Below are 22,622 nucleotides of genomic sequence, written 5' to 3' on the forward strand. Positions count from 1 at the left end.
CCTATCATGAACTACTTCATCTATTAATGAAAGCCTACTGTAAAGGCGCTGGCGATACTCTGCTATAGACTTTCTGCTTGTGATTTTGGGCATACTTTCAAGGCAGCACTGCAAGCCACCTACTCTTGCTGCTTCCGGGAAGGAAGGCGGAGCCCCTGATCAAGTGACTGTGATCACAGCCCCCCTTACGGCGTTAAGCCCTGGAGCTGTAAGGGCTGGAGCCACTGTTTAGCTGTTTGGCTGTGACCTGTGTCCTTGTCCCCCAGCTCAAGACTCGGACTTGCCAGACGACTGCCTATCGCCCAGAAGTTAATGTGCGAGTACCACAAGACATAACGAAATTACTGGTCTGCTGTATTGGTCATCCTCCTTATCTTCACTGCTTAGGTGTACAGAGTGAGGGAGGAGAGTCGGACTCTGGCAGCTCCTCAAGCTACCAGGCATTCCTTACCCTGTAACCATGGACTACATAGCCGTTTCCGGAATATTTGCTGCTATCTAGGAAATCTGGTGCTTAACTCTGCCTAAACATCAACATCTATTTTATATTAAGAAGTCGTACTCTTAAATCTCTTAATTTTAGATATATATGTGGATGTTTTCATATTTTTGTTCCCACCATAAACTTCTATCTAGTGATTCGACCTAGATTTTACTCCTACTCAGTGCATTTTAATGGAAAAAAAACTGTCTTCTTTTATAACTCTGTTGCTCATGAATTTTGTGATTTGTGTATCTTGGTCCCATACTGCCCCTGCTGGTCTGTGAACTGTTTCCTTCTATCTTCTGTCTGTATTTTTGGTTCTCCAGTTCTCTGTGTGGATCTCTTTTTGGATGACACGTAAGGGTCTCAGGATCCAATCAGCCATGGAGGCTGCCCTTGATTCTTTGAAATCTGGTGAGGAGCTAAATTCTCCAGATTTCAAAGTAGGTAGTCTACCTCAATCTCCCTCTACTGCCCTCCCAGGCAAACACGACACTATCCCGGTAGAACTCCCTAGCACTGAAATTCCTGGCCTCCTAGGTATTACCGCACTAATAATTATTGTACATGCCCAAATCCATCCTCATGATAGGAACAATGTTTTTAATACTATGGGCATTACCCCACGTACTCTGTGCGACAATAGCTGTATTTTTAATAGAAATCATGATATCTCTATTTATGCTCAGGAAGAGCGACTAGCAGCCACTTTAGCTCTGAACTTGGGTGATAGGGGTATCTCCACTAGGGGGGACCCCGCTATTAATTAAGAGGATTATGTAATGGTGAATGCTATCAAATTGATCCCTACTCTTCTGCAGTTAAACACAACCCTGTCTGCCTCACAGTTTGCTGCCCTTGGTCCTAATTGCATAAAAATCTCTGCTGTCACTAGCGTTGCCACTGTTTTGCACTCCTCGCAATTGGAGGGCAATATCAATCATACAACCTCTCCTAAGTTTTCTGGGGGAGTGTCTTTTCTAGGTGGTGTGGTAAATCAGAGCTTAACCACACATCCACATCTTTCTGCCTCCACTGCCGGGAACCCTGACAGTTCTATTTTGAGAGTCCCGGTCTTTAAAACTCCCGCAAGGAAACCAAGGAAACCAATCTTAGTATCTCTCTAAAATAAAATATAAGCTGGGCTCGCTGAGGGAACCAATTTCGGGGAAAAAGATCTCTAATTATTTTTGGAAACACACCTAATTAAACCTCCCCCTTAGGCCCTTTCGGTGGTTACTTTAGATCATCTGCATTTGGCAGAAGTAGTGAAAAGATTGGATACTGAAGAGGCTTCACACAATGATATTGATTATATTAGCATCATTGAGTGTGCAGACAAAGCAATTTTGAGAGTGGGTTAGAACCTAGACCGATTGATACTAACAATGTAACCCAACAGGCATGTGATGCTTCATTAATGGGTTCCCCATCTGAACTCACAAACTTCATTGATGAGTATACGGAAAAGCAAAATTGGCTGAGAGAGAGGGGTCTACTAGCGGAGCCAATAAAGGAACATCCCAGTGACTCAATGCTGCATCACACTCTCAAGGAAGCTGTTGAAAGGATAAGGCTTACCCAACCTACAGTTTCAGCCTTAAATGTGGTTCTGAGTTCCTTTGTTAGTCTCTATGACCATATTTGGGTAGAGGTCAGATCCCATTCTCTCCTACTCTCGGAAATCTATACCAGGTTAGAGGGGCTTGATAGGTTTGAAGAGTTGGTGAAGATTATTAGGGAAGATAATTCTACTATAACAAAGCAATGTTCCGCCTCTCCTGTGCCGTCTCAGTTAAATCCTGAGGGGGACTTTATTGAGAGGGCCTCAGGTTTGGCAGTGGCTAGTGCCCCTGGGGAAGATTTAAATAAGATGCCTCGCCTAACTCCCTTTCTCTCATCAGGCAGGGTTGTATCTGCTCATGTTCCATTGGTATCATTCTTGCGGAATGAGGGAGATGTCACTGCTTCTATCTCAGGGGTAAAAGTACTGCACAACCTGGAGAGTGTCCCTGTTATTATAGATCTAACTAAGTCGGCTACTGTGTCTGAGGAAGCTTTAGACAGGTTGATTCCTTATACTCCCTGTCTATCTGCTCTTACAGATGCACATGACTCTACTACATCTGAAGATCATAAACGAGATAAGGGAACTGATACTGCCTATATTCTGGGTTTAAAAGTGTTGCAAAACTCGGAGAATGCTCCTGTTCTCATAGATTTGATGAAAGAAGATCAGTTACAACTGTCTCCTAAGGGGGTTTTGCCCTCTGGGGTTTTAGGGGTACCCATCACAATGGCCTCTAATGCCAGCACTTCGGCTACTGAGAGTAATTTACTCCCTTTGAAAACAGCTATAGGTATTCAGACAGATCCTTCTATAAATATTCCTTCTCCTGATGATAGCAATTGTCTTATGGTCCTGGCCCCTGCTATCTCTGTTCAGAGTATCTCTGCTCCCCCTATTTTTAATGACAACCTAGAGGTCTCTGACCCTGTAAAAAGTGGTCTGGGTACTTCTAATATTCAAAAAGAACATCCAATTGATACTCTTCCTCCTGTGAATTTGCCATGTATTTCGAATCCTATGGACTCTCAGATTTCTATAACTATTGATCCCCCGACTTTGGTCAATATTGACTCGGCGAAACAACTTCTTTTGGATCTATATAGAGTGAAGTCCACCCCTTCGGTGGATGTCGACTCTATTTTGGGTTTAGACTGAGTTAATGCTGTTGACACTCACTGTCTCCATAAAGTTGGTCAGTCAACTCTCCCCCTAGATGTCCATATGAGTCTGAACTGATCAGTCTTGGGGGCTCAAATGGGAATGGGGAATGGTCTACAGAATGGGGATTTACCGGGTCCTCCAAGGTAAGACCCCATTCTGCCAGACCGGACCATGGCTCTCTCCAAACTCAGAATGAGGCCCATTGTCTTTGGTCTCCAGTTATGATCTAGAAAGGATCTACTTTCCCCCTAAGGATCGTGCGATCTTAGCAATATTGTCCTGAAATTCAGAATGGTGCTGGATTTGAAAATGGGAGAAAAAGAGGGTTTTATGGAGCTTGGCTTTGAAATAAAATTGGTAAAACCTAGTCAAGTACCCAGTATCCCTGGAAGATCTGAAGAGTATAGGGGAAATTTGACTATGGTTTACCACCCGGAAAGGTTCTCTCAACCTCAACTGAGGCATTTGCCGGCCAGGAATCATGGAGAAGCTCGAAACTGGGCCCAGGTTTCCTCTGGTCTCTGGAACTGAGCTATGTAATATAAGTCCGGGCTCTGTAATAAAGAAAACAAATTCCAATAAACTTGGTTTTATGTCTTGGAATACAAGTGGAAATCTACATCTCCTAACAAATACTAATACAGTAGCTATGATTAATCTTACTGACTGTTTCTATTTGCAGGAAACCTGGCTGCTCTCATCCCCATATAATGATGGCAATGAAATCTACTCTCAAAATGCCAAACCTAGTCTGGTAGGGAGAGCGTCAGGGGGCCTAATTATTGGGCTTAGGTCATCTCTTGGCTTCCGGAGTATGATTATCCCCGACTTGCCAATTGGGATTCTGGCAGCGGAGACCGCCTCTCGAGACGGCTCGGTTGACATTCTTTTGATTAATATCTATTGGCACCAAGGCCTAGCCGTCCTCGAGTCCTTTTTGGAATGTCTAACAAAAATGATTCTAGCCTGGAGATCTGTGAATATTAGGGGGAAAGTGATTATGGCAGGTGATTTGAATTCTGATTGTTCTACATCCTCCGATCTTGATTACGGGGACCTGGGACAAGATTTGGAGGAGTCTGATCGGAGGGGCCAGAAATATGTTTGGGGTAGACTCTGGAATCTTTCTTTGGAATCGGTGGGTCTGATATGTCTGAATGGTACCTTTTGACTCTACCCACCCTCTCCTGCCTACTTGGCAGAGAGGTCTCTCAACTTCTACTATAGATTATTTCTTTGTAGACCACTCCCTGCTACCTCTTTCCTCTGAAGTTCAGGTATTCTTTAACCCTTGGAGTGCTCATGGGTCCTTGATTGTCTCCTTTTGTCTTCCTACTAAATAGCTGCCCTTTGGGGGACCATGTAATTTGAAAATTGTGGGACAAGGTACGGGGGTACACTGGTCGTCTGGAAATATCAATCTCTTCAATGGCCAACTCCTCTCTTCTTTGAACCATCCTCTCTTCTATGGAAACAAGTGGTCTTTAACACCCAATATTATGATAGATTGTTGAATGTTCTCCATAGTAATGTCCATGATAGACTGAGAAAGGGATATTTTAAACGAGACCATGCCCACAGGTTTGACGAGGAGCTTGCTAGAGAAAAGACCCATGTATGTAAACTCCAGAGAAACCCGAAATCTCGATATTGACCAGTCCGATAAAAGTGCCAAGATTAAATCAATACATCAAAAATATAAAAACTACTGTATAGCAAAAAAATGCAGTCTGCTACAAAGTGATGCGAAGCTGATGCTCTGTGTTCTGGTCAAGAGGAATCTCAGGGCTTTTTGAGCTCTCTTTTCATCTCGGAGCCTGTCTCTGCTACTGACCAACTGAATCCCATCTCGGAGGTCCACTGGGTAGATTTTTTTACTGAGCTTTTTGGGCAAGGGGAAGAGGGCCTTCAAGAAGCTGCAAATGGGGAGGCTGTACGAAACACCTTGTGGGAGCCTTTTATTGATTACGAGACGGTACTTGGGCTAATCGTTAAAGCTAAGAACTCTAGGGCACCAGGCCCAAATAGTCTGATGAATAACACATTGAAAGCCCTACCAGAAATATGGGCTAAGCTACTCTCATGCTCTTCTAAAACATAGTGAGAACTGGCATAATACCTACTATTTGGCAGACTGCTTATATTTTTGCCATCTTTAAGAGAGGTCAGCGGACTCTTGTTAAGAACTACAGACCGATCTCCCTTATCGATGCAGACTGCAAGCTTTTTGCCTCTCTGCTACTCTCACATGTGAATGCCTGGATTAAAGAGAACAATATCCTAGACAAATACCGAACAGGGTTCAGGGCTGGACATTCAACCAACTTAAATGGCTTTATCTTAACTGCTGTGCAAGGTTCAGCATGGAGCAAATTTGGTGGTACTTTATATGTTGCGTCGATCGACTTGTCAAATGCTTTTGACTTAGTCATTAGGTCCCGTCTCTGGGCCAAACTCTCTAAGTGGGGGCTCCCCACAGGCCTACTTAATCTTATCATGGCCATGTATGAGAACTCGGGGATTAATGTGAGGATTAATTTGGAAGGGACTCTTTCCAGAAGAATAAGGACACAAATAGGGGTGAGACAGGGTTGCTCTCTGGCTCCCTGTCTCTTTATCCTATATCTGGCAGATGCGGGGGAATTTGTCAGGGATGCAGGGCTTGTGAGTGCAAAATTGGGGGATCTCAGGTTCTCGTGGTTGGCATATGCTGATGACTTTCTCCTTTTCGATCAGACCAAAGTTGGCTTACAAAGACTAATATGTAAGTTTGAAGAATATGCTGTAAATAAATGGGTTAAAAATTAACCCTAGCAAAACAAGTATGATGGTCTTCTCGAAAATAAAAAAAGGGAACAAACAAGTGTGGAAAATGTGTGGAGAACCAATTGTCAGAGCACAAAAAATTGTCAATTTGGGATTCCTGATTTTGGCTCAACCCTTGGTTGGTGAACTTAGACGATCGATTAGATATAAAGCCTTACCCCTTATCTCACAGACCATTAAGTTGGACAATAAGTATGGTAGGTTTTCATTTAAGCCAGCGGTAGACTTTTTCAAAGGAAAGGTTGTTCCGATATTAATATATGGCATGGGACTCCATTACTTAGATATCCATACTTTCTGGGATTCCCTTGGAGGGTATCTTCTGGAGAAAGGTTATGAAACTTCCCAATAGCATCCCAACAGTGGCCACAAGGTTTGAATTAGGTCTTGCGTCTTTAAGAGCTAAAACCCTCTGGCGGGTTTTGGCCCTTTTTCGTTCTCTGCTTTGTCCTAAAGAGGATTCTCTCTTTCGATTTGGGCAAAATTGTTCTCTCACAGGGAGGCTTGGACAGCAATATATATCTTTTAAAATTCAGAGACCTCTGTGATAGGGCTCTATTGGATCTGTATACGGACAGGGATACTCTGATGAACAATCCGGACAAGGTGAAAAAACTCCTTTATTCCCATGACTGGAATAGTAAAACGGAGAAATTCCATTCATATCTCTCTCTCACTGATCTAAAATATGAACATAAGAAGAGCGGTACTATGTCCTTTATTTTGTCACAATTCCCTAATCGTTATTATCGCTCCCTCCTCCTGAAACTTAGGTGGAACATTCTTCCCACTAAGGAAGTTCTATACAGAAGGAATGCGATTAAAGACTCAAATATCCTCTGTCGCTTCTGCCATATGACAGGGGCTACTGAAACTGTCCGCCATCTGTTTTTAGATTGTGCTACATTGAAAGGTTCTAGGGCACTCCATCTGGGAAAATTCAAAACTTTGGGACTTTTGGGGCAGATATGTTTATCTGGTCAAGATGTCTCTCAATTTCTAATGTTATGGAGGGCCTTGCGGTTGCAGGTTTTATCAAATCTTTAGATCTTTATGCACCCCTGACTTGATTGCTGCACGTTTTTCTCAAAGGGCCCTGCTTAATGCATTTTCATTTACATTCCCGCTATTCCGATACATGACTGTACTATCTGAGCAAAACTGCAAATTATGAGTGTTTGTTATGCCCTGTTCTGTATGAAATTGGAATTCATATTGAATTTTGACAAATGTTCATTTTTTCTTTCTGCACTAATTTTGTATGCTGTGTATACATTTTAGAAGAAGGTTAGGGCTTTGTTGTATTGTTACTTTATAGATATGTATTCTTCTTCTTTCTTTTTCTTCCTCCTATTATATGTAATTGTAAAGTTTTCATATGTAAACCATATACAAATAAAAAAAGAACAAAAAATATAAAATAAAAACTGTAAGAATGTACTAATCTAAACAACATTATATTTGAGTGTTGCTGTAATACAGAAACCCAATAGTACATATACATAGGCAATGGCTACAGCATGCACCATAGTACAGTATTTATAATCTTGTAATTTTGGATAGTAAAATAATGAATGCTACCTTATCAGAGTTTTGAGTAATGTTAAACATGTATTAACTAGCTAACCATTCAAGGCTTAACTACACACGTGTGCTAGTACACACAATACATATGAAGACCCACAATACATACAAATCAGAGGCACATACAGGGAAACTAAAGTAAGGAAGAAAGAAACGGCATCATCAGAAAATGTAAATAACATAAAAGTTTATCTTTATGTATACAAATGAATTGTGTGTTTGAGGCCTGTTTATTGCCCCATGCATGTGCACCATGAACTGAGACCAAACCCTAAGGAAAGTACTTTAACCCCTTAACTGCCATGGGGATTCCCCCCCAGTGCCAAGGTCGTTGTTTGTGATTTCTGTATGTCGCCATTCAATGGTTTGTAACTTTTTTGTTACATGAGATATCTTGGCCAAATTTGTCCCCTTTTTTTGCCACATGTAGGCGATCATAACGCCTTACAGGAATCCTAGTTTGCTGCAGGGGGAGGGGGGGGGCAGAAAATAACCAAAAATGGAGACAATTTGTTTTATTTTTTTTCCAATAGGACATGCGTGGACGGAATGGAAGAAAAGGGTAGGAAAGCTGAAATGGGAGGACAGAAAAGCATACATTTCTGAAAAGTAGACAAAGTGTAGGAAGGGGTGATGCATGTCAGCTAACAACTATGTAGGGAACAATTCCATAGTTTGGGGGAAAATGACCGAAAAAAAGGTATGTGGTGGACATGGTTGGCCTGGTACGGCAATGGCTTGTATGAATTTTGAGAAAAACAATGCTCCACTACATTCCCCCAAATATTGCAGTTAGGAAATCACACATTTTTTGTAATGTTTCACAAAACAAGCAATACCACAAGCCAAAAACAGAGCCCTGGCACCCAGGAGTTTTATGCTTAGGGCCTGGACAGACGTACCTAGCATGTGTAAATAAGGAAAGCAAATGCGGTGAGGAAGGGCAATCATACATATTTTGAAACGGCACAGGCAGAAATTTTTGAAGGGTAGGTGACTTGTGCAGGTTACAAAAGTGTATGGTGCCTAAAGCAGCGTCTAAATGTAGGGCACATTTGGGAAATTAAAGGGTTGTGTGACAAAGGGCAGCAGCAAATGGGTCGAAACGTTATGGAAACCATGCAAACACAACAAATGTCATACCTTCCCATGATCCCACAGGTGTCCCGACGAAAATGGTACCTCACATGTGTGGGCACACCTATCAGGGCGCAAAGGGGAAAGCCTAAAACACTGCTAACCCGAAGTCTTTCCGCAGAGCAGAATTTCAGGAATTTCGCTCAAGCGCACACCATACAAAACCCCGTGCATTTCTGAAAAGAGGACACCCGTGGGAATACAAAGAGGTCTGACTTGAGCAAATCGGCCGAGAATGTATCACCCAGAACCCCCAGCAAAGTCCAAATTTGGGGGAATAAAAACACAATTTCTGCACATTTCACTCGGCTCACCCACCGAAACACGCTGCCAACAACACATGGCCTACCGTCCCGCGTTCCCACAGGTGTCCCCATGAAAATGGTACCTCACATGTGTGGGTGCACTTACCTGGGCGCAAAGGGAAAAGCCGAAAACACAGGTAACCCAAAGTTTTTTCGCACAGAAGAATTTCCGGATATTGACTCATGTGCACACCATACAGATATGGGCCTAGGGTGTCCAAGCCACCAAAGACAACTGGGAAGCCCATGCATTTCTGAAAAGAGGACACCCGTGGGAATCCACAGAGGTCTGACTTGCGCAAATCGGCCTTGAATTTATTACCCAGAACCCCCAGCAAAGTCCAAAATGTGGCGAAAAAAAAACAATTTCCACACATTTCTGCACATGACTTACCAAGCCTAAATCCTTGTTTAATATAGGAGGCAAATATTTTTTTGGTATTCAAGTACTCCAGGCAATTAATCATATCTCATTTGGTAGCTTTCCTTTTAATCGCATTATTAAAACGAAGGTCCTTATTATTAAAATTAATATTGTTTAAGTTAATATTCAATAAAAAGGAAGTCTCAGTCTTCTGCAAATTGCTCACAAGGGCATTTGTATGACCAGTGCTATAAAGGCTTTCCGATTGAAATGGACGCATAAAACTTTTATAAAGTTTGACACAGCGCATTTTCCTTAATGTGGACAGTGAAACAATTCCTAGTTCACAACTAATTGCTTCTATCGGGACAACTCCTGGGAGTTTAAGAACTGGTTTCCATAATTTCCCCTCAACTTTATCAGGCCTTTGCATATATTTGTCATTTAGAACCTTCAATGCATACAGTACTCCGGGAATAATACTATATATATTTCAATAAAGCCCTCAGTGAAATAACCACCCCTTGCTGCAAGATATCTTCTGATAACATTTATCATACATTGACAGTCGGATGGCTAACGACAGGCATGCCTAAATATGGGTAAGTATCTACAAGTTCCAGACATTTATTATTTATCTTCCATAAAAAAGGTTTTCTTTTTTTCCTGGGTTGCGCACCTACCATCATGACTTTAGTCTTTTGGATGTTATGCTTCGTGGGCTTCATTGGTCTTTGTGGCATCGCTGGAGGGGAATTGGGATGGTTCAATTTTCTTCTCACAAGATGGCACCCGTCTGCATAAACAGCACTTCAGTTTTCTTTGTGTTCTCTGCTTTGGCTCCGCTCCCTGGACACCGTTGAAGCTGTTATCACGTTCTCCAGCCCTCCAGACTTTGCGTTGCTACTCTTCTCAGCAGAGGCTACATGAGTTTTTGTGCCTTTTTCCCTGTACACTATCCTACACCTACTCCTGGATCTAACTCTCTGCTATCTATTTTCTTAGTGCCCGTTCGATCAGTGAGTCTCACTTCAGACCACTGAACTCATTCCGGCTCTACCTCCTGCAACACTATCATGTTGCATAGCAACGGTACGGCAGCCGTATTTTCGAAACCAACATTAGACGCAGCTTTCTCGCTCCATATTTATAGTCCTCCCTATTGTAGGAATCACTTGGAAACCCGCCATCCCAAACACTATCGGAACGATCTTACGAACAAAAGGATACATTGAACTACGATTGGCCCGGCTTCATTTCCTGCAACGCTACCATGTTGCTTAACAACAGTACAGCTGGAAGAGTGCACCACATTAGAGTTGGTCTTTGCCTTGTGGATTCTAACCTCCCATTCTCCCCACACCAGGGTTTACCCCGATCAACACCATTCCTCACTGTTAGGCAGAATCCTGTGCAGTGCCCTTAGGAACCACTACACACAATTAAGACTACAGGTGGCAATACAAGTTTTACCTTTGGTACAAGCCTGTACTACTATGTCAGAGTGGTAGCAGTGGCGGAGCAGCCAGTGTTATCTCAAGAGTATATGAGCAGTAGCAGAGATTACACAAAGGGACCACAATTACTGTGACTCAAGCAAACACTGACTCAAGTTTTCAGGTAAAAAATATAAGTACATTTATTTTTAAACCATTTGTTATAAACACAACACTTCTATTAAACTCAAATACAAACCACACGTTAAATATACTACAACTAACCAATTCACTTTGTATAGTAAGTCTCAAGGTAAGTAACCTGTGTTGAATGAACCGGTGTTACGAAGAAAACACGTTACCGTGAATACGATTGCGATCATTTTTTGACAGTGTGGTCTACTAAATAAACGCATATCCGTGACATGAAATGCTACCGGGGCAAAAATACACTTAGCACCTGAGATAACCAGAGGGAGTTGGAGGCAAAAATCACAGGCAATATTTTGGTTAGGCAGGCAGAATCAAGAAACACTCAGAGACAGGAGTTCAAAAGTCAAGATATGGCCACCAGGGGGTGTGTGGATGTGGATTGACTTCGCGTGATCTCCGCTTCTTTGGGTCGCTAGGAGGGATTGAGCCCCCACTTTGACAACTCCCCCAAGATTCTACACCGGTGTGCCGCCAGCTGAGGACCCCCCCCTCCGGTCGGTCGAAAACCCGGTCGAAAACGACCCCTGCAAACCTGAGATATACGTCCTTCCAAAAGACGTCACACATAACTGTTTCGCGGCCCGCTCGCAGGGAACTGCGCAACGGTCGGAGGCGGACCCTGGGCCTGACAGACGAAGAAAGCCTGAAAGAACCTGAACCCCAGCCACGGAATTCATACTCCCGACGACGTTCCTTGCCGCAAAGGGGACATGACAGCCTCGGTCGAGTTGGCGGAGCTTCCGAAGAGCGAGATCGGACTAGGCCTTGAGACAGCGCTGAGCGGGGAGACGGTAGCCCCATCCCATCTACCCCGTGAACTACAGGTGGTGTGCCATCACCGCGCAGCGGCGGTTCGGACCTCTCTCGCCCTGAATGTTTACCCCCGCATCTTGCACAAGCGGAAAACACCCCCAAAGCGTCAGCTGACCCGGACACCGCTTAAAGGGCACCCCCCCGGGTGACCCATACGCATTACTGTACCCTGGGCATATCAACAAACACACCACAGACACCCCCCCAACACCTAACAAACTTCCCGAGTCCACCGACGTTGGAGTGGAGAGGGTAGGGCCCCCGACCCAGGGGCGTGTGCCTCCTCTGCCCCCGACCCCATCTCCCCGTCGAACAGCACTGGTGACACCACGGAACTTTGGGAGAACCAATGGACATAAGGGAGAAACTAGCTACATTCTCCTATGTCTCGACTCCTGCCGAAAATTGTAACCATACCATGCCGAATCAAAATACCTCAGGGAGTGTATCAGCAGCTACCAAAGGGGACATTGCCGCCTTGCTGGGCGAAATAAAGAATATGGGTGCCAGCATTGGCTCCAAAATTGACAAGATCACTCAATGCCTAGATACCATGGAGGAGAGGCTCGAAGGGGTCGAGAACAATCAAGCGTCCATAGACACCCTTGAAGCACAACTCGACCAGCGGATGACCGAACTGGAGCAACGAGAGGAGAGCTTCAAACTCAAGCTTGATGAATTGGAAAAACCGGGAGAGGCGGAACAACCTGAGGATTTTCGGAATCCCGGAACGAGAAGGGGAGACGGACAGCGATCTGAAGAACACCCTGCATGACATCATCAAACTCTTAATTGCCAATGACGCGGTTGATGAACCTAAGACACAGAGGATACACAGAGCTGGAGGGCCTCCAGGCGGACCAAGATCTGTCCTTGGTCGATTTAACTGTTTTCAGGACAAAACACAAATCCTCGAGAAAGCAAGAAGCAGCGATTCAATTACCCTCCAAGGATCCCAAATCTTGATATACCAGGACCTATCATCCATGACCCTGGCACTATGACGCATGTGCGGGCCTATCACCAAACATCTGAAGGAAAAGAACATAAGATACAGGTGGGGGATACCCCTTCTCTCGGTCCTTCGAATACAACGGAAACAAAATCAAGCTAAGCTCAGAGGGGGAGATCAAGGCGTACATCTCTGACCTCCTTGGACCAAGCGCAGAGGAACACGATCGAGGAGACCCACGTCGAGAAGAAAGAGGATGGCGTATACAGGGCCCCAGAAGGAAACGTGTCAAGGGATCGAGGAAATTCCGGAGAGGTAATACCCCCCCAGGGGGAGAGAACCGATGAACTGCAACACTGGTAAGATGACATATATTCTAATACATATGTCCATGGCCTGAACTGTGTAAGGATGTAGAGGCTCAAAAAAGACTCGAGCCATGTAAACGAAGGAGTGGGGTGAAAGGGGGCTCTATCACGATTATGATGTAATAATAATCTTGGGGACACAAAGTGACGGTCCCTAAAGGTGGTTCGATGCAGGACCAGTGTCTTTATCTGTGTCCGCACGGACGCCGTCAATGTGGGAAGGGTGAAGGGTGGAGGGTGGGGGGGCTGGGCAGACAAGAAATGTACAGAGGATGAAGCATTATCGGCAATACAAGGGATCACTCAAGACGACGTGAGTCCTTATGAACAATATATCTACTTGACACGGGTCACGAATCCACAACCGAAATACTCTGATAAAGGCACCAATTGAAGAGCAGAAGGGTAGGGAGTCCCTAAGGATAGGAACACTGAACGTGAAAGGCCTCAACTCACCGACCAAGAGATCACTGGTGGCAAGGGAATTCCGTAGATCTCAAATAGACATTCTCCTTCTACAAGAGACAAAGTTTGCCAAGGGGGAGGAGAGAGGCATATTAGGAAAAAGATGGGGAAAGGAATTCTGGGGCTCGGGCCCACTCAGGAAGGGAGGAGTTGGAATCCTGATCAAGAAAGGAATCAATTTTGAAGTAGATAAGACCTGATCCGATGTAAGCAGGCGTGCCCTCCTGATTTCTGGGACAATCGCAAAGGTTAAAGTGACACATACGTACCAGTGGGGGAGGGGGACACCACAACATTCCGGTTTGAGTATACCCCACGGCGGCAGAGCCAGCACTATGTTGCCACTTGTGGCAGTCTTGCACCTTGGTTGTGCTGCTGATGCTTAAAAAGAGTGGCCGAGAGTTCACCCGCAGCAGCAGCATGACTGAGATAGCTGAGCAAGGCCTCACTGCAGGACAACCACTTCAATCTCAAACCGGAGACCAGTAAAGCACTGAAGAGAAAGATATGTGCACCTCTGAAACGAAGAGACTCCCAGGTCTTACTCCCCCTGCTGTGTGGGCTGGACTCATGTGCCTCGTAGCAGCCCCAGCAAGCCAGAGTCACAACTGTGGAGGGCAAGGACTGAACTCATCCAGGACCCACGCGGGATCGGGCTCACTGCCCCCTCCTCTGTGGTGGCCCCCACCACCAAGCCGCACCAATGTGTGCCCCACTCAAGCCAACAGTGGAGGGGATGACTGGTGGCCCATGGTCGCCGGCTCACTTGATGTCCGCTCCTCTCGCATCCACACAGCGAGGGATGAAATCCCAGTCTTGGTGCCCCAATCACAAGGTTGGAGCACAGTGCTCCCCTCTGGAGCTGCCGGTCAGTGCGCCCACAGAGCTGATGGCACTTTATTCGGTGCCGCCCTGGCAATTGATCCACCCGCTCTCCACAATGGATTAAGTCCCCGGCCTAGCTTGAGCTCTGCGTAGAGCTGACAGGCAGGACGAAGACCGTATCACGGTTGCTGCACAGTTACATGGTTGCAACTCTGTTGCCCCTGGGTTAGGAAGCCTGACATTTCAACACAACCTTCCTCGGGGGCTTCACCACAGGGTGAGGTGGCAAACTCGGGGGCTTACAGGGAGAGGAAGATGAAATCCTTCAGGCCTTTGTAGGCTGTATTACATCTTCACCCCTTCCTCCCATTGAATCCCTCTTGCCTAAAAGAAATGGCCCCTCCATATCAGATAAGTCGCATAGGAGCCCAAACCATGCTGCCATAAAGAATCACAACTCCCAGAATCCCTGCTATCCTGTCTTCTACCTGGATAATCCCAATCATTCTTCTTCACGTCCCTCTGATAATTCATTCCCGAACACCAAATCTATCTTGATAAAACACTACTGTTCCCACAATCCCCTCTGTTCAGTTCACAATCATGGCTATTCCCGTTTGCTTCACAAACCCTACCAATCCTGTCCCTCTGATTATCATTTTCCGAACTCCCAGTCGAATGTGACCAACAACCACAGTTCCCACAAACCCTCTTACTCATTTCACAAACCTTACAAAAACAACCCTTCTGAGATCACCACAAGCCCCTCTAGGACGATGGTTATAATCCCATACAACACCTCTTCCTCTCTATATCCCGTAGGGTACTCTGACACTCCCTTTTCTGACACAAACACTTTTGACCAACACAAAAGACAACAGACTATCACTAACATTGTTTACCTGACATGTCACAACCCAAGGGTCAGGCATGGTCAGGCAATTGACCAGAATACCCCACACCTGACAGCCTTTTCCCTTCCCCACAGGGAAAAAAGGTGGAGCACGAAAGCACACTACAAGCAAGGCAGACCGCACGACGTGAGAGCTAACTCAGCACAGCAGTTCAAGAGGAGGAGAAAGACAACACATACCTACGGGGTGACAAGGAGAGAAGGGACCTTGCCCTTGCTGACTAAGGCCCATGAACCCTCCGCAGAAGGAATCGTAAGACCGCAGACAATAGCCAGCGTATGTTGCAGCAGATGTAAACGATACATGAGACCCTCCTCCTCTGATAATCAAGCCGGGGAGAGACGCTGGTCTCCGGGTACCGACCTTGACTCCAAATACTCCGAACAGCCAAGCAGTTCTTCACAGCCAGTGAGTCGAGGGGAAAACTGATGAAAACCGAACTGTGTTGCGTGAAAGCCGCAAAGTAGCAAGATGAGAGAAGTTCAAAGAACTATTAAGAATAAAGGGGAGACCAGCTGCAGAGGGATTCGGCACAACGTGGGTGCTCACTCGAGAGACTCTGGTCTATGTCGTGTTTAGTGAAACTGCAAATACCAGAAGGCCTTGGGAAGGCTGTAAAGGATTGGTTAAAGTGGTCATACAGGGGTCTTGCAAAATCCTCTGTACATTCGAAAGACTTTGACCGACAGGTGTTTACGAAAGGCATGATTGATGAAGTTGGCAAGAGTGAACCCGGCAGAGGGATGCTGACAAAAAGAGGCAAGGCCTAAAGCCTCAAGAAACAGTGTGTTGATGAAGGTGAAACCGGCAGAGGGATGTCCACAGGATCTGTTTAAAAAGACATTAAGGACAGGAAAGTCATAGTGAACCCGGCGGAGGGAGGCTGAGATTCGAGAGTGGTCTGCACCCGGAAGAGAGGGACCCAAGAATGAGAAAGAATCACCCTAAACACCACACTGCCATAGTGAACCCGGCGGTGGGAGGCTGATGTCCAAGAGGGGTCTGAGCCCGGAAGAGGGGAAACCTGTGGTGAAGAAACTATCACTCGAACAAAGAGAAGAACTTTTTGAATGAACTTTTCGTTTCTGTACTTTGAATCGGACAGACATTTGAAAGTAAGAGAACATAGTTTTTCGAGGTTCTGTTATTATTAAGAAATTCTCTAGGGATCTGCGCCTGGAAGAGGGGGATACAGGCGTGAACACATCACCCAATGTTTATCGAGAAAAGGAACTGTTTATTTTGATAAGGTTGAATACGATTTGTGAGGGGGCTGCGCCCGGAAGAGGGGGACCAGGGGTGAACTCATCTCCCAAGAGATATGTGGAACAGAACTTTGTGTTTGTTTGTTGATAACATCAGGCCTTCTGAGGCAAGACACTTTTGAGAGTAAAGAGACATGGCCCATGAGAACCTGATTGTTGAAATGGAACTGTGGACTCATGCTGGAAAGTCTTGAGTGCGTGTTGCGCTCAGGAGACCCACCTTATCCTGTGCTTAAACATGGGCAAGGGAGACCCCTGGCATGTACATCCTGACAAATTATTTGAGAACACTTCTATCTTTTGAAAACCCTACCCAACACTCTTTCTATATTTAGTTGTAAGGATTTGGCAATAGTTTTTTTTTTTCTTTTTTTAGTATAGGCCATTTATTTTGACAACACACCACATGGGCTGCCTTATTTTCATTTGATGGTCGAAGCTCGCTCCCATCTTAGATTTAGGTTTAGGTTAGGGCGTTTTTCCACACTGCATTTATTGTTCAATAAACACCCTTCAACTGTGATCACTTGTGTCTGTCTTAACTGTTGCCACCATGAGTTCCTTACACTACCTTACTCTATTAGGTTACAGTGAAGATTTGTCTACCTTGCACAAATAGGCACAATGCAAGATGTGGGTGAAAAACACAAATAGGCTAAATTCAAGAAATGGCTACCTTACACAAATAGGCTAAATATAAACCATGGCCACCTAATGAGCTTATGCTAAATGCTAAATATGTCTACCTTACACCATTAAGATAAATGCAAGATATGGCTACCTTACACAAATAGGCTAAATGCAAGATATGGCTACCTTACACAAATAGGCTAAATGTAAAATATGGCCACCTAATGTACTTATGCTAAATGTAAGACAAGGCTACCATACACAAATAAGCTCAATTCAAAATATGTCTACCTTACACTAATAGGTCAAATGCAAGATAAGGCTACCTTGCAAATAGGCTTAATGCAAGATGTATCTGACTAATACAAATAGGTTACATGCAAGATAAGGCTACCTTACACAAATAGGCCAAATGTAAAATATGGCTACCTTAAACACCTATGCTAAATGCTAAATATGGTTACCTTACACTATTAGGTTACATGTAACATAAGGTAACTGTGATGCTGGAAATGCATTAGAGGGACAGGGCCTCTGAATCCTTGTCCTTTATTGCCTTATCATGTATATTTTGACTTGTTTTCCGTGCAGTAGTTCATGTGGGACTCCTGGAGGTGCAGCTATTGCTGTATTTGGTTTGGTGAACAGACCCTTGGGGATACCCTTATGGCACCCATGGGTGGGAGGACAACCCTGTACTCCTAGTGTATGTTTTTGGGCACCTGTGTGTGGCCCACAGAGCAGGGTATGGGCTGGATGCCCAGGCCTTGTCATTGGAATCATTGGATTCCTGATGGAGACAAGATACCATGGCCTCTTGCCATCCATCGCCTATTACCTTGATTTTCCCGAAGTCCTGGGAAGCTCTGACTCTGTCTCTTCCCCTTGATTGGCTGTTGGGTGGAAGTTCCATATATGGTAGTGTGGGTAAGTGCCGACCAGACTGGCTGGAGCCTTCCCAATGACTGTATGTTGTGGGCACGCCAGTGGGGTGGGACCTGGGTGAATGGAGTGTGTGACGAATATGCAGTCTGTCTTATGAGTGTCTAGTATCTGGTGTTTGACACAATGACTGAGATAGCCCTGCCTGAAACTGGTATGAATGCAGCGTGTAGAGTTGAATGGCGTGGTACTTGTCCGAATCCACATTCTGTGTTGTGAGTGTCTGGATGGAGAAGAATGGCCTGAATGCACCATGCGCCTGATTGGCTGACTGACTGCCTGAATGCCCTTCTGAGTGATTGTTTGCTTGAGTGCGACCCAGCAGAATGAATGGGAGATCAACTAGTATATCTGGGGCCTCTCACTGCTAGAAATCAGTCGGAAGCTGAAGTTGATACTTGATGCTTACTCTCGAAGCCGAGCTGGAAGAAGAAGGAGAACCGCTGGTCCCTTCCGTGTAATCTGAAAGCTGCTGTGTCTTCAAGAACTGATCCAAGAGAGGACCTGGTAAGGAGACCTCTCCCCGAGCTACGAGGGACCATCGTGTACCAGCTGATCTTTGGCAAAGCTCCCTGGTAAACGGACCTACGAAAGGCTGCCGACCGTAGAAGGGGACCACCGAGGAGAACGAAGAGAAGCACCGGACAGCCGTCCGCCGTCATCGACCAGAGCCGCTGTGCTCCCGTTTGCCTAAGAACATTTGATCCAAGGACTCCCTTGTTCATTATTGTCGATCGCTTTCGTCCTGCCGGAGAAAGTCAAGGCTGCCGATGACCAAGGAGAATCCGCCGGTGGGTTTCCTGCCACCCGAACACCTCAGAGACGCCGAAGAAGCTGCTAAAGCCAGCCGTGGTCACGTCCTGTTCGCCAATGCCAGATGCCGACGACGCAACACCCTTGCTGGGTCAAAGTTCTACACTAACTCTTTGCGGCAATGAACCATCGTCGTTGAGGTACACCGCGTGCCTCACCTGTTGCGGGACGTTTTTGATCGCTCGTCAACGAGCACCGCAAGGACCAAACCTGCGCCCTCAACAACAACGTTCACCCTTTTCTTCATCTCGGAAGTTTGACGACCCGTGGCTCCCACTTGAAAGGGAGCACACTCAAGAAGGGCCCGCCGATTCACCGACGAAGAACTCTACAACGCAAGGTACATTTGGGTTGCACAACTATAGAAGAAGATAAGACTCTCATAGAAATATCTGGACTGGGCTTGTAGTGCATCTTTATTTACAGGTTGCCCAGGTGGGGGGGGGTTCTCATACGGAACTGTGCCTAGTGGTAGGGGTCAGTATTCTTCCAATTGTCTAACCAACTCATCTTCCTCCTACGTCTATGGTTGATATCGTTTTACTGTGTTGACTCGTATGCTATTTGAACTGAGTACAGTTGATGCATTTTAATGGAATCAGAGTAATCGGGGTACCACCTAGAACTGTATATATTTACCATTTTAGAATTGTCGGAGCACAAAGTGTATTATCGTGATAGTGTATATAACATTGAACCTTATTTATATAAAGACTGTGTTTTAACTAATACAATGTGTGGACATTCCTGTGTGGGTGCTTGGGGACTACACTTTACTTAAGAACCAGCCCGCATCACCTCCTGAGAAGCTAGGGCTTGATAGCTCATCCATTGCTACCACAATAGAAAATCTTGGCTGGGGTCCTCTGTGCCTCTCCTCTACCATATAGAGAGCTGGAGTACAGCCACCCCCCCAGTGTGTGTTTTCTTTACAGCACCCCACACAAATAGGCTAAATGCAAGTGGCTATATGACATTAGGTAATAAGAGGGGCAGGGTTTTACTGGAGTACAGTAATGGCTGTAATCCCCACCCACACTGCCCTTACCTTATCTGTTGCTGTACATTTACATTTAGATTTAGTAATTTATATTGCGCTGCCTTGAACCCGGAGGCTTGAGGGTGCCAATAAGATAAACAACATAAACAATTAAAAGAGTAAGGAATAAAAATTGAAGTGCAGTTAAAACCATTAAAAACAGAATTATTTAAAAAGCCACGTTTTAAGTTTGTTTTTAAAGACATCAATGGAATTCACTTCTCTAAGATCTGGGGGTAGACCATTCCATATTCTGGGCGCAGCATGCATAAAAGCTGTTTTGCTGGCCCTAACGGTATTGGATTTCGGAATGTGTAGCATGTTGGTGTTATTGGATCTTAAACACCTGATTTGCCCCTTATCGCTAATCAGAGCTTGAAGATACTCTGGCATCCTGGCCTGGCGGCATTTAAAAACAATGAGGGTGAGGCGATAAACATGTCTGGACTCGACAGGGAGCCAGTGAAGGTTACAGCGAGCTTCAGTGATGTGGTCTCTACGCGCAATGCCAGTTACCATTCTCACTGTGCTATTCTGCACCACCTGTAATCTTTTCCAATCTCCTTTATTGATACCAATCAAGAGCCTGCTGCAGTGATATATTTTAGCACCCACTATTGCTCCGGCAATAGTTTCCGCATTCTGTTGACTGATAAACAGGTGCATATGTGCCAGGAGTTTTATGTGATATGCAGATGATGAGATGATGGTGCTAATATGCTCTTTCATAGTGAGGTGCTGATCCAACACTACTCTCAGGGTTTTAACCTTTGATTGGGTAGGAATATTAGTACCATTAAGATTGAAATTCTCATAGTCCACACCCAATTTCTTTATTAGGTATTGGGAGCCTACAACCATGAGCTCTGTCTTGTCTTTGATAAGAGCAAAATATTTCCGAATCATCCAGTGTTCCACAATGGCAAATACCTTATTGAGATAATGTTCATCAAACTCATGATTACCAGTGAGGAGTATCAGACACTGAGAATCATCTGCATAGTTAGTAAATTCTATGTCATTATAATCAAGGTATTGTAAGTAAGGAACAGTGAACATATTATATATACAGGGCAATAAACAGGCCACTTGAGGAACCCCAGAATTTTAAAGTAATCGAGGAGGGGGGGGACTCTGCCTCACCCGAGAAAACTCTACATTACCTATTACTAAGAAAAGATGAGAGCCACATGGATGCCCCGCTTGAGAAGTTTGCTACCTCCTTCCACCTGGGGATCAAGATGGTATATCCACCAGGTCAAAGGCAGCCGAAAGATCTAGTAACATTCAAAGGGATGGCAAGCCTCTATCCATACTATCCACCCGTCTCCACTTCAATTCTAATAGGCCTGATTCAGTGCCAAACCCCTGTCTGAAGCCGGATTGGTGTGAATGGTAGATGGGATGAGCGTTAAAGTGGGAAGTTAACTGTACATAGGCTACTCGGTCGAGAATCTTCAATACGAACGGGGTGTTAGTGATGGGTCTGAAGTGCAAAGGATTATCCTCTGGTAAGTTAGGTTTTTTTAATAATGGGTGTGATCCATGCTTGTTTCAACTCTATTGGCACCAGGTTTTCATTGAAGGAGGCATTGATACATTTACAAATTGCCTCCATCAATGTGGCCGAGCAAGATTTAATAATAACGGCCGAACATGGATCGCCTTTACATGATGTAGACTTGAGTTGATTTAGAATAGGCGTTAGATCCTCAGCTGTAATGGGAGTGAATCAAAACTCTGGGACCAGAGGGTTTGGTGGTCGATGTGTAAAATGTGTTGCTCTGGGAGCATCAGCCTTTTTATTGACAATATCCGTTCAGAGTTTGTCTAGCTTCCCCTGCAATGCTTCCTGTATTGATGTACACCAAGCTGTGTCCTTGATGATGGTAGAGGTCTTCTGCATGCAGGGGGTAGCTTGCTTTTTTCAAATTTTAAAAAGCTCCTTGCTTTCATATTGCGCACTGCTGATTCTATCATTGAATCACTTTTTTTTTTGTGTTAATAATTGCTTGCTTATAATCGTTAGCAGCTTTTTTACATGTAGCTAAGAAAGAGGGCAGAGTTGAGTTCTTTTTCCACTCAGAAACATTTCAGCATGTCTGATTTGAGCTCCGTGAGTTCTTATGTGAACCAGGCATTGTTAGGTGCAACTATTTCATGTGTCAGTTTAAGGGGAGCTAGAAGATTGGTGACTTTGTCAAAGGAGGAGACCAGCACAGTGGCTAGCTCCTCAACCGACTCAATCTTGTTGATATTGTCCATGGTAGCGCTCAACAAGGGAGTTATACGCTCCGTGGTGATTCTAGACTGAATTGTCTGCTTGTTCTGCGTCAGGTGTCCCAGGCGAACACGGGCAAATACGGAGTGGAGCTGCTTAGGAGGGAGCATTGCTTTGCCTCAGGACCTTAGCCGATGGCTGCCCGGGCAAGGTTACCCTGGGAGGGCCGGTGAGGAAGGGTGTTTCCTGGTCTTGTGTCCAAGGACACAGGACAATCGGAGGGAGTGAAAAGCAG

Source organism: Ambystoma mexicanum, chromosome 7q (assembly GCF_040938575.1).
Source record: "Ambystoma mexicanum isolate Mex_15411 chromosome 7q, UKY_AmexF1_1, whole genome shotgun sequence".
Lineage (NCBI taxonomy): Eukaryota > Metazoa > Chordata > Amphibia > Caudata > Ambystomatidae > Ambystoma > Ambystoma mexicanum.